A 12,985-nucleotide genomic window follows, 5' to 3' on the forward strand; every position below is an offset into this window, starting at 1 on the left:
ACACCACTGAAAAACAGAAATTTTCCAAAGCTAGAATCCATCTAGCTATCCGGGGTGTGCTATTATTAAACCCCTTGGTAGAAAATATATATACCAACGGTTTATGGTCAGTGCGTAATGTGAATTGAGTGCCCCACAGCAAAAATTTAAAATGTTTTACTGCCCAGAAACATGCGAGAGTCTCCCTTTCAATTACCGAATAATTGGCCTCCGCCTTGTTTAAAGTCCTTGAAGCAAATGCTACTATCCTTTCCTCCCCATCAATAATTTGCGATAAGGTTGCCCTCAGACCTAACTTGCTGGCATCGGTTGTAAGGAAAGTTTTCCTACGGTGGTCAAAATTACATAAATATGGAGCATTCACAATGGCCGTTTTGATTTCCTTAAATGCTTTGTCATGGCTATCGTTCCATGCATAAGGAAATTTGTTTTTCAACAGTTCTCTAAGATCTGCCGAGACTTTTGAGAATTTTTTTACGTACTTAGCCATAAATTCGGCAAGGCCAAGGAAGGATCTTAGCTCATCTTTGTTTTTTGGTGCACTGGTATTCATTACTGCGTCAACGAGGGAAACTTTGGGTTTAAAGCCATCTTTAGATATAACATGCCCTAAATACGCCACCGAATTTACTTTCAGTCTACACTTTTCTTTCTTTAATGTGAGACCTGCTGCTTTTAATTTTCCTAGGACAACTCTAAGTATTTTATCATGCTCAGTTTCTGTTGCTCCATATATAAGTACATCATCTTGGAAATATAACGTATTGGATACATTGCCTAGCATGTTTTGCATGATTTTTTGGAAAACCGCTGAGGCTGATGCTAACCCGAAAGGCATCCTGTTGAACATGTAAGATCCAAATGGAGTGGTGAATGCTGTTAGCCATTTGGACTCCGGGTGCAGTTCAACTTGATGATATGCACTTGAGAGGTCTAATAAAGAAAAGTATGAAGCTTCCCCCATAGTGCTCAGTATTTCGTGTATTCTTGGAAGAGGATGCCTCTCAACCCAAATATTTTTGTTTAGGTCTCTTAAGTCCACACAAATTCTGATTTCATTGTTATTACTTTTCTTGGCCACCACAATGGGGGCCAACCATTCGGAGCATTCGATGGGTTGAATAATTCCTTGAGACTCTAATTTTTCTAATTCTTTTTTCACTAGCTGTTTCAGCAAGTGTGGGATAGGTCTGGTTTTATGCACAATGGGTTTATTTTTGGGCTTGAGTTTGATTTTATGTTGAAAGTTTTTAAGTAGTCCTAACCGTTCACAAAAAATATCAGGAAATTCTTGAATGAAAGTTTCCCCCAAATTAGAATCAGAATTATCAACACACAGAACTTGTTCAGGATTATTGGGATCTAATGTTATCCCCAGTTCTTTTTGATGTTGCCAACCTAAAAGATTGGAACCTTCTTCTACAATATATATTTTCCCAACCGTGGATCTGTCCTTAAAGGAAATTATGCTTTTAAACATGCCTTTCAAATTTATTGGATCTCTGTTGTAACCCTTCGGGCTTATATCAGGATTCTGTAGCACTATTGTACTATTTTTTTGAATTTTGTGAAAGTTCTTTGCATCTATTATGGTAATAGGGGAACATGAGTCAGCATACATTCTTATGTTCTCATTATCAATTGCAATTGTGCATACGGGGTATTGGGTGTTGATCTTATCCTCACAATTGACCTGCAAGATAATTTTTTTAATTAATTGCGGTAGTTCTTCAGATTTTTTGTTATCCCCATACTTGGAACTATCTTTACATACCCTTGCAAAATGACCTCTTCTATTGCATTTCCTGCAAATCGCAGATCTAGCTTGGCAGGACATGGAATTGGCAAGGTGATTGTTACTGCCACAGCGAAAACAAGTAAAATTCATTCTGTTCACATTATATTTTTGGGGTTGCTTCTCATTACATTTAATTTTAAGAATTTTCTCTTCTTTTACTTCCTCCACTATTTCATTTATATGTGTATCAGGGGAAGGGGAATTAATTTCCTGTAGACAAATTGCCGTATGTTCAATTGACTTGGCCAATTCAATTGCTTCTACCAAACCTGGCTGTTTCTGCAACAGTTTTTCTTGTATTTTAATGTTATTGGTACAACGAACTAATTGATCTCTAATTAGAGAATCATTTACTTCTCCGAATTCACATAACGTACTCAATCCTCTTAAGGCTGCTATATAGCTCGTTACACTTTCTTGCTTGCTTTGACACCGGGATTTTTTTTAATGTCTTTCTAATACTACATTGACTCTATCCCCAAATTGCTTTTCTAGCTTCGAGTATGTAATAACATACTCATCTGGGGCTTGCCCTTCAGGGAAGGCTGGATCAGGGAGGGATTCCTATATTTTCCTCCCATGAGTTCCTAGATTATGAAGCAAAATATGTTGCTTCCTAATGGGATTGAATTTATCCCCTCCAATTGCAATTAAGTAAGACTCAAAAATCTTAAACCAGTCTTTCCACGGTACGTTTGGTTCACCCATTTCATTCAAAAATGGAACTGGTTGTGACATTCCTGCTGCTGCCATTGTCAAGGTCAAAATACAAGCTCACGGAACACTTTAAATAAAACTGAACTATGAGATTAAAACAAGTTACATCAGAGAATACCACCAAACAGATTGTGCTGGCGCAACAACTCACTATGTATAAATATCTTTTGAAATCAAAGATCAAAATTGTACCTGTAAGAGTTAAACAACAAGTAAACAAAATTTATTAGTGGAAGAGTTTCAATAATGTCGAAAGGCTGTGCCTGTCAGCGTGAATGTTAACTGGCCATTGTATAATTCTTGACAGACGAAATTGCTGTGCCTGTCAGCGATTAATTTATGGTTTGCCGTTCAATCCTGGTGCGTCTCTTGGAAATTCAAAGACAACTAGTTTCGCCTCCAGTGCTGTGAGCCGTGCACGTCGAACTCCGCTTGACCTTTTCTCTTTGTTTGTGCTTCAACCCCAGCTGCAATGGAATTCCAGTCAGGCGTAAAGCACTTTGAACCCTCGCCGTCGAATTAACAACACACAGATATTAAAGTAACATGCTGCTCGTCTTGTCAGCTGGAAATTCCAGTCAGGGCTGAAGAACGCGGCACTCGCGTACACGAATTCTGAGGAAATCAACTCAGATCGCCGTTCGTCCCGTGTGCCAAACAGCAATACTTCGCGCTTGACACTGTGAACCCGCCTGAAGTACAAGGCGCTCGCGCAATCGATTTTGCGAAGATCAAAGCAAACCGCCGTTGCTGCTAAATCTCAACACTCCGTGTCCGACACTGTGAAACTGACGAAGGCCGACTGCCACTGATGTAAGTAATACAGACAGAAATAGAACCCCTGTTCGTATTCCGCTTAGTTCATTCTTGTTTGCTTTAATTCACAACAGAATGTTAACTCCAGCTAATAGTTTATAGTCAAACCAACCCGGATTTCCTGTCTGCTCTCGGTATATACCAAAACTCCAAGTTATTCTTCTGACATCTAGATTTCACTTCAGAAGAACACAGGACAGGTCTCACCAACCTGAAAAGGGGTGGAGAAGAATGTGCCCCCTTACGCACTCCTCGTCGCCAATATTACAAAGTCCACGCCAGGCTCCTTTACTTCAAGATCTGACTTTATTGCTTCTTCTCCACTCTGTGCCTTCCTTCACCTCCTTCTCTGTCAACTCTCAACATTCTATCATGCACTCCAGATCCCTACCACCTTCCGAACATTCCATCCCCAATCTCTCACATAGGGGAGGGCGGACTATACCATTACGAACTACATCCTACCATATCTAAAACATTATGTTGCCAATGACATTAATAACGTAAGAACTATATTTATCTAATGACTGTATCTTCATGGAACTATATACATATAACTTATTAACTTATATATTGAACTCAAATATAACAGTTTCCCTAGGTGCCGGCTGAGCTAGAGGCCAAAATCTACAGCTCGGCACTTTGCAAAAAACAGCTCTGTTTTCTTCGGGAAAATGTGATGTGTCCATGTTCTGTTTTGGGGCATTTCCTGTCGCGGGTACTAGGCCTACCCACACAAGTGAGGTACCTTTTGTATCTGGAGACTTGGGGTAACGCTGTGTGGATGCAAATTTTTGGCCCCTCTCAGATTCCAGAAAAGTGTTTTTTTGCCAAATTTTGAGGTTTGCAAAGGATTCTGGGTAACAGAACCTGGTGAGGGCCCCACAAGTCACCCCATCTTGGATTCCCCTAGGTGTCTAGTTTTCAAAAACGCACAGGTTTGGTAGGTTTCCCTAGGTGCCGGCTGAGCTAGAGGTGAAAATCCACAGCTAGGCACTTTGTAAAAAACATGTCAGTTTTGAATGTAAAAATGTGATGTGTGGCGGGCATTAGGCCTACCCACGCAAGTTAGGTACCATTTGTATCAGGAGACTTGGGGGAACACAGAATAGCAGAACAAGTGTTATTGCCCCTTGTCTTTCTCAGCATTTTTTCCTTCCAAATGTAAGACAGTGTGTAAAAAACGACATCTGTTTGAGAAATGCCTAGTAATTCAGATGCTAGTATGGGGACCAGGAATTCAGAGATGTGCAAATAACCACTGCTTCTCAACACCTTATCCTGTGCCCATTTTGGAAATACAAAGGTTTTCTTGATACCTATTTTTCAGTCTTTATATTTCACCAAATGAATTGCTGTATACCCAGTATACAATGAAAACCCATTGCAAGGTGCAGCTCATTTTCTGCCTCTCGGTACCTAGGGTTCCTGATGAACCTAGAAGCCCTATATATCCCCGCAACCAGAAGAGTCCAGCAGACGTAACGGTATATTGCTTTAAAAAATCTGACCTCAATTTCAATATGTTTTTATTTCAGCTGTTTTTTTTTCTGTTGGAACACCTTATAGGAGCTACACAAATGAACCCTTGGTGAAGTTAGAATTTTGTCTACTTTTCAGAAATGTTTAGCTTTCCGGGACCCAGCATTGGTTTCACACCCATTTCTGTCACTAACTGGAAGGAGGCTAAAAGCACAAAAATGAGTAAAAATGGGGTATGTCCCAGTGAAATGCCAAAATTGTGTTGAAAAATGTGATTTTCTGATTGAAGTCCACTTGTTCCTGAACGCTGGGAAGATGGTGATTTTAGCACCACAAACCATTTGTTGATGCCATTTTCAGGGAATAAAAACACAAGACTTCTTCTGCAGCCCTTTTCTCCCATTTGTTTTAAAAAACAACATTTTTGCTGTATGTATTTTGGCTAATTTCTTGGTCTCCTCCAGGGGAACCCACAAACTCTGGGTACTTCTAGAAACCCTAGGATGTTGGAAAAAGAGGACGCAAATTTGGCATGGCTAGTTTGTGTGGACAAAAGGTTATGAGGGCCTAAGCACGAACTGCCCCAAATAGCCAAAAAAAGGCCGGTCACCCCAGGGGGAAAAGGCCTGGCAGCGAAGGGTTAAGGCACTGAAGAAGGCCCAGCATCCTGAATATAATATGATGTTAAATGGTCCCTTTTACAAAGCCCAAATACTGCTTTGGGTGCTGAGTTCTGCACACTTTGCAGTACATCAGGAAAACCCTTTGCTAAATCTGCATAGACTGTGTTGCAGTAATCAATAGCATCCATTGCTACTGGACAGTTCTTGATGGAAAGGAGGGGCAATAGGGGTTTGGGCTGGACAGTATCAAAGAAGATGTACTTAGAGTGTAACTGATTTCTGAGATCGGATACACAGAGTCAATAAGCATTGGTAAAGTCAATGGGTCTGGTGTCATCTGCCAGCTCTTTAGCAATTCTTGTTTTGTTTTGTAATGGATTTTGTAAAACTTTATTCTTTGGGAAGCCTCCAAGAGTTTGTCAATCTACAAAAAATGCAGAAGGGAGGAAAGACAGAAGTTAAGCAATACAGTATGAATGAAAGCAAGAAAGGAGGCATGAAAGCAATAAAGAATGAACATATGAATGAAAGCAGGAAAGAAGAAAAGAAAGAACTAGAGCGAAAGAAAATAAAAAAGGCAAGAGAGAAAGGAAGAAAGAAGGAATAAAGGAAAAAAATAAAGCACAAAAGGAGGGATGAAAGGATGAAAGAAAAAGAGAAAACAAGAAAGAAAGAAAGAAGAAATTAAAGAAAATAGGAAAGCAAGAATGAAAGAATGAATGGAAGAAAAAAGGAAAGAAGGAATGAACAAAAGAAGAAAAGCAAGAAGGAATGAAGGAATGAAAAAGGATAGGAAGAAGGAATGAAAGAATGGAAGAAAAATGAAAGGAACACGAAAATGAAAGGAAAGAAGGAATGACAGAAAAAGGAACACGAAAATGAAAGGAAAGAAGGAATGACAGAAAAAGGAACACGAAAATGAAAGGAAAGAAGGAATGACAGAAAAAGGAAACAAACAAAGAACCAAAACAAGAAAAGGAAGGAGGAAGGAAGGAAGAAAAAAGAAAGAAAGAAATAAGAAAAGAAAGAAAGAAAATGAGGCAAAAGACAATAATGTTACAAGTGCTGCAAATTAAACAAAGTTTACTAAAGAACCATTGGTGAAATTGTTCACAGAATAAACATGTTCTGAAGAACTGTACACTTAAGAATTCACATACAAAACATTGAAGCTTTCAACAACTCAATAAAGAACAGTTTGAAATGGACACAGTCTGTTAAGCTGTGAAATACCAGCAGTGAAACAATAAAAAAGAACACTCCAGAAGGAATTTACAACAGCATTGACAGGAGACAGGAACCAATAAGGCTCACATCTGAAAAGGCATCCTGCTATCATATGAGACTCTAAACACAAAGGCAACATCAAAGTAATACATTTTTTAAAAACATTGCAACATAAGAGAACTAACGTGCATGTGGCTGTGCTCCTGTGAAAGATGTTATCCAGTGCCTGAAGTGGGCTGACCCCCTGCCCCATGCTGTATTCTGTGTAGAATGGAAGCAAAATGTAAATGACACACCAACAGATGAACGGATGAAGAAAGCTGGCTGAAAGCTCTGTTAAATAAGTATGTTTTATATATATCTTGTTAAAAAATCTGAAAGTCTTGGCTAACCCCAGATCTCAAATGAAAGCCCAGATGTTTTAACTTAGGTAAAGGGCTCAGTGTTAGTCCAAAGATATTTCCTCTCCAGTGTTGCTAGTGTAAATTCAGTCACTGATGGATTTAGACAGTTCTATATGTGGTCAAAGATGCTTTGAGGGACTACTACAAGACTGAGGTCCGACCGCCACATTACAACCCCGGTTGACATACCTGGCAGGAGAATGCCGTTCTCACCAGGAACATTGTTCCCCACGGGGTAACCGTGGTCGGAGTTGTAACCAGCAAAGGCTGAGCTGAACTCAGTGCCGCCTGGCTGATTACAACCCCATTTTCCACCAGCCTTTTCATGATGGGGACCCCATGACAAGGCTGGTGGAAAGCCAGTGGCGGGAGCTACAGGGGGGCCTCTGCACTGCCTGGCCTTTGGCATGGGCAGTGCAGAGGCCCCCCTGCCCAGCACCATTGTAATGCACACTTTCTTGCAGACAGAGCGCATTCCGATGGTGCTGGGGGACCCCGTGCAATGGCAGTGGCCTCAGCTCCATGTGGAGCTGAGACCAATGGTGCTGCACAGTTTCTACTGGGCTGACAGGCAGAATCCTTGGTTTCCACCGGTCAGCCCAGTGGAAACCTTGTAATGGGTCTGGTCGGGAGACAGCCAGATATGCAGAAGTCTCCTCACAGCAGGTCTGGCGGTTTGCTTTTCCGACCGCCAGTCTTGTAATGAGGTCCAGAGTTTCTTCTCTATATGATTGTTAATGCACTTTGAGATTGGTATCAAGATGGACACAGGTAAATATTGAACGGGGACAGGTTTAGTGCCAAGTTCTATGGAACACCATAAATTACTTCACCGTTCTGAGAAAGATCATATCCTAATTTGACTTGCTGAGTTCTACCTACCAAGAAGTTACAGAACTAATTAATGGTATCTTCTGAGGCCCCACAAAGGTGGGCAAACAATTTGACTGAAGTGCATGGTACACTGCAAGCATCAGGAATACAACAGCACTAGTAGTGATGCTGCTCTAGCATCATAAAGTACGAACTGTTACCTCAGTATCTGAACAGAGCTGGTTTGGTGTAATGCAATGGCCAGAAACACAACCAAATTGTGCCTAGGCTAAGGATGTTATCCAAAAAGAACTACATTGAGAAACACTTATCTTACCCAGTACAGGCAGTTTGGTTTTTCCACAGAATTTAACTGAGTCACTATGTGACAAGTTGTTCCTGTGCCCTCACGGATGGCTAATGACTGCATTGTGGCCATTCATGACACAATTCCTGCTTCTATTCTTACTGCTAGAGCAGGTAACCCTTGGCTCACAGGTTCTCACACTGTGTGTGGTACCCATTTCCTCTTTCTGTACATAGCCTTCATCTAGAACAAGATAAAGCTGGGCAGGCTAGACAGATTAGTTTCCAACTTAATAAATACAGTCTGTTGGTCATAAAAACAGTATGACAGGATTCTATGCTCAACAATCAGTAGCTGTAGCACAAGCAGTGAGCAATTCCCTGGGGAGTTGGGTGGTAATGCACATTGTATGCTGTGAAGGTATATCAATTTTACCTCTTGATTGCGTGAGGAAAGGATGACTGCTCCCAGTACCAACAGTGCTATCTTAAGCCTGATAACTGCATCACATGAAAGTTATCAAGTTTCTCCTTAAGAGGATAGTAGTTAGGAGGAAAAGCCAAGAAGAGCAAAAAACATTGGAAATCTTGTAATTCTTGATTGTAGGGGATGTATATTCTTATGTAGGTAAGAAAGGCACTAAGTTCCTCCTGACATCAGGGTGTGTTCATCCCAGGCCTAGGAATGTTCCAAGGAGGTAGCGGTGAGGTGCCAGTCTTAGCCTGTGTAGAGAATTCTCTCCCCACGATTCTGGCTACTTTCTCACGGAATTCCCATCTTCTATTTTGGCACTTCTTATCTTAGTTTACGCAAACCTCCTGAGAGTTCCTCAAGATAGCTCTAGCTTTCTGCTAACTGCTGGATACTTGGTCCTCCCTTTAGTCACTGTCCTAGGATGATGAAACACCCTCCTCTTTTCTAGTACTGGTTGTGCCCCTGTGGTGAACACAGAAAGAATGTCTCGGATGGCTCTGAGATTCAACTGTTGCAGTTCCTGGCAGCTCCATTTGGCATCTCCACTACAAAGAAAGAGCTGTGAAAAATGTCCTTTGTACTACAAGATATTCTTGTCTCCCGCCTCCAGATGGCTAATCCTTGCTAAGTGGTCTTTGTTGATACCACTCCTGCATTCGTGATGCCAGAAGCAAGCCAGTGTCTTCCAGGAGAAGGGTCATTAACATATCAGCCAAGTATATTGTTGAAAATGATCATCTTCTGTGTGGCGTTTTATTGCCTCTGACCTACATTTGCAGAATTTGTGTTTGTTGCCATTAGGACTGTGCTAACCAGTGGTAAAGTGCTTTGGCTCTCCCTTCCAAGCATGGTAACATTGTTATGCACATAGTTGGCACATTTAATTTACTTATAAGTCCCTAGTAAATGGGACTACATGTAATCAGGGTCTGTAAATTAAATGGCACAGGTAGGCTGCTTCACTCCTTGGTCCACCTACTAAGGTGGCGCTGTAAACCATGTCTCAGACCTGCCACTGCAGCCTGTAGCACAGTTTGAAACTGACAATTTGACCTGGCAAAAGAAAACTCGGTCCAAGCCATACTTATAGGTCACCCCTTGGGAAGGCCCTAAAGGCTGATAGGGCAAGGTGCATGCTATTTAAAAAGGACTGCATGTGTTTTTAGGTTTTACATGTTCTGGCAGTGAAAAACTCCCAAAGCCATGTATAACTGTAGCAAGACTAGTTCTCAAATAGACTAACACTGGGTTATCTTATTACACAATAAGTGATATCTTCAGTTTGGGAGCAGATAGAGAAATAATTCTTCTACTCATTGAAATTGTAATTTAAAATCTTCTTTAATGGTAAAGTTGGTTAATGCTGTTCTGAAAATGCCACTTTTAGAAATTTGGAATTTTTCTGCCTAACCAAATGTGCCTATCTGCCAGTGTCCAGGGCTAACCTGGCTATTACGGGCCCTCCTGTGATGTATTTTCCTTCCAGACAGGACAAGAGGGCTTGCGTTTGGGGAAGAGTGTTCGTTTTCTAATCAGGATGGCCGGGGGGCTGTACTCAGCCCTCCCTGAACTTCAAATGGGAGACTGAGGGATGTGCTAACCCCCTTCCTTACTCCTGAAAATACCTGCCCTACCACTGGCAAATTCAGCCTATACCTGGGCCTGCCTGCCCTTTGTTACCCTAGACATTTTGGAGCCAGACGCAGGGGAGGGCGGAGAGCTGACTCAAACCAACCAGGAGTGATCCCCACACATAGGCTGGCACTGGGTATAAAAGTGGCACCCACAGAACCCCTCATCAGTACATTGCTGGACTTGAGAAGATTCAGAAGAAAGACTGCCCTGCTGTATAAAGAAGAAAGGCTGGACCTTCTTGCCTTGAAACCAGGATCCCAAAAGGATCACTTGGCTAACCTCCTATTTGAGCTTTAGGAACGCAATACGGTTTCGGAGGCCTTTCTTCCTTTCCAGCAGATCAGACCTAATTGGGCCTGCCCTGGTCCCCTATGCTGGTGTCTGTGGGACTGAGTCCTGAACCCTCCCCCCTGAAGTGCTGTCCTTGAAGTCCTGGACCCTTGGCTGGAGTTAGAGTGTACCTCTCACTGTCTAACTGAAGGTACCCTCAAATCCAAAGTGAAGTGATGCAGGGCCTAGCAAAGTCATGTAGTTCCGAACCAAACCCTTCATCAGATTTGACACTATGCAACACTGAGCCTTGCAGAGCCACTCCATGCAGATCCCGACTGAAAGCTTCACGAGATTGAATGCCGAGCAATGCAAATTCCTGCAGGGCCTTGCTACACAGCTGAAAGTATTACCGGATCCACCATTCCTTACGAATGGCTCCTTCAGGGGTGAATTAACAGTATGCCACTGTTTGGGTTGTGCAAGTTAGCCCATTTTCTTTGTGCCTCTTACCTTCATTTGTGTATCTGTAAATGTGTCTCAAGTCCACAAAAAGTAGAGTGTGACCTCCCCGGGCACTCCTCAGCACCTTGTCCCTGTCTTCCAGAGTTTGAAATGTCCCACTTTTCCATAACTGCTGGGAAAGTTCCTTCTGATTACTTATGGAATCCCTAGATGCTCAGGACAGGATGGGCTTCCAAATACCAGGTCCCTCTCTAGAATAGGCCCCAGCGGGTCCCTGTCCACTGGTTCTTGTTGAAGAAAGGAGTCCTTGTGCTTTTTGTGTCCCAGGAGCAGGCAAAAAGAAGGTTAACCACCCCACCCTTAGCTTTTCCAGTCTCTGGGTTTCAGAAAGAAGTCAGCATTCTTCATTTCAGCAGGGCCTCCTTCTATATGAATATTCTTCCCAAGTCTAGGAATGTTCTGAGGTGGTAGCGATGTGCGCTTCTTATCGTGTGAACTAGCCAGTGTTCAGAACATTTTCTGTACCCATTCTGTTTACTTTCTCTCCCTGCGTCCAATTCCTTTTTCAGCACCTTTGTGCTTTACAGTAAAAAATCCCAGAAGTCCCCAATCTAGGATGACAGAAATCTTACTTCCATCAGGATTGTGGCGTCAAGGGTGTCCTTTGTTCTGTGGTCTGTTCCTACCTCCAAGCAGATAACCAATCCCTGGTAAGAAGTCATTTACCCCACATTTCTTTCTTCTGGTAGTCAGGAGTGTTAACTCCAGACAGCATTGTGTAGCCGCCTCTTGAGGTGTGATAAATGACAGTCCAAAGCACTTTTTCATAAATTTGATTTTTCTATCAATAGACTTATCTCAAATAAATATTATTGTAAAATTCTGAAAATATGCATGTAATTCTATAAAGTGCAAAGTTTTAATTTGAGATAAATAAACTTGAATTGCCCCTAGCAAAAGCATGTCATTTTAATAAAGATATTAGCCTTTAATTTGTAATAAAACACATTAGGTCATCAAAGGTTAGTGTGTCACTTTCATCACATACACAAACGCCTTACTGTCAACTTATTATTATTATCATTATTATTATTATTACATTTTTATAGCACAGATATTCACTTCCAGTGGAGTCCTTTGGGTTGAAATATCTGCCTGCTGGAAGCATTGGTGATTCATGCAGATTCTGCCCTACATGTTCATATGTTACTAGCACACACCGGAAAAACATATGCTATGCATAGCCTTTCTACCATCAATATATCATGAATCATGCTGCGGATGCCCATAATATTCTAGAAATTACAACATTCAAGCTAAGACTATTTTTATGCCAGTGGTAGGGGTGGCCATTTCATGCCATTGATGCCCACACTATACTAAGAATTACCATCATTAAGCCAGGGCCAGCATTATTCCAGGAATGGGCACCATCCTGCCATGGTAGCCCAAAATAGGCAACTAGTTAGGACCACACTCCCAGGACTGGTAATATTCCAGAAGTGGGCATGATTGTTCTTTGGATGTCGATACCATACCAAGAATTGCCACCATTGTACCAGGGTTTGCATGATGCCACGATAACTCACACACTGCCAAATATTACAACCATTATGCCCGGCCAACGTGTCTCACCAGGGATAGACATGATTATGCCATGGAAGCTGACAATATGCCAATATTTATTGCTATCTTGTCAGGCTGGCTTTATACCAGGAGTGGGCCCCATTGTGCTTTGGATGCCCATGATATACAGAAACTATCACAGATCTTCCAATGCTGGCCTTATGCCAGGAGTGTTCACCATCATTTCATGCCTGCCCATAATATTCCAGGAGTTATCATAATGCCTGGGGCCAGAATTAAGGAGATATGGATAGCATCATGCCAACAGCGGTCACAGCATGCCAGACACATTATGCACCAAGCTGGCAACCAGGCTGCTCTTCTTTCC

This window comes from Pleurodeles waltl, chromosome 5 (genome assembly GCF_031143425.1).
Source record: "Pleurodeles waltl isolate 20211129_DDA chromosome 5, aPleWal1.hap1.20221129, whole genome shotgun sequence".
Taxonomy (NCBI): domain Eukaryota; kingdom Metazoa; phylum Chordata; class Amphibia; order Caudata; family Salamandridae; genus Pleurodeles; species Pleurodeles waltl.